We start from the raw sequence: 1,213 nt of genomic DNA on the forward strand, positions 1-1,213 counted from the left end.
ATAACTAGAGATAACTGTTCAGTGACTCTGAATATTAACATCAAGTAAGATATAAAGCAGTGTTTTCTTCTAATTATTAAAGGGTAGAAGAAAGAGGGACTCCCTATAGATGGTGAGGTTCTCCACAAACACTTCTCTTTTCAAATAACAGTACTAACTGTATCAAGGAAGTGAACATTTCAGGGTTTCCTCAATGAGATACATGAGCACTCAAGAGATCAGTCTAACAGTCCATCCTGAAAAAAAAAAAAAGTGGTTTAAATGCTTATTCTTCAGGCTATAAAAAACTGGTCCAATGCCCAACTCATTGAATTAACGTAATGGGATATAAGTTAGAAAGAAATGTGTGTATGTGTTAGACATTGCAATTGGATAAGGGGCCCAAAACTATGTAAGAGGAAGAAAGCTGTGGCTGGCCTACAAAGGGAAAATGCCAGTCCCCTTTTGGTCAGGGCCAGTGTCTTCCTACTACACAAACCTTAAAATTTTCCTTCATGATCTTGTATGAATACAAATCTTGCATTCTTCCAAGAATCAACATTCTGAGTGATGAATGGGAAATGAAAAGAAAAAGGGCAGGCACAATGTAATTCATTTCCAATGATGACTTCTATGCAAGAAGTGACAGTGGCATCAAGGAGCTTATGATTGGAAATAGTGAGGAGGGGCTGCTCACATATAAAGCACAACTGGCAGAGTTCAAGGGCTGAACTGATACCCAGGAAATGGGCAAGAAGAGGATTCGAAAATGAACGTTGTAATAGCTAACATTATTTATAAAGTCCTTCACACTGATCATCCCAGGGGATCCTCACAATCATCCCTGGAGATAAGTGCTAGTATTATCCCCGTTTTGCAGGACAAGTTTCCTCAGGTCGAGATGTTAATAAGTGACTTGCCCAGGTTATGGAGCTGGGAAATGTCCCAGACAAGATTTAACCTCAGGTCTTCCTGACTCTGAAGCCAGCACTCTAACCACTAGGCCATCTAACAGCTATACTGAAAAAAGGTCTCCAATGGAAAGAATATTCATTTGGATGAAAGCGCTGGTTCCATGGAAGCATTAAAGAAATATTGTTCAAAAGTAGAAAAATAGATGTTAAGCTCCTTTCATTTCAATAGTATCTTACCCACAATGAACTATGAGATGCAGAATATAAAAATTAGGGCCAATTAAAAAATCAAGACAACATGAATACGTAATGCTATTTCA

This window comes from Gracilinanus agilis, chromosome 6, assembly GCF_016433145.1.
Source record: "Gracilinanus agilis isolate LMUSP501 chromosome 6, AgileGrace, whole genome shotgun sequence".
Taxonomy (NCBI): domain Eukaryota; kingdom Metazoa; phylum Chordata; class Mammalia; order Didelphimorphia; family Didelphidae; genus Gracilinanus; species Gracilinanus agilis.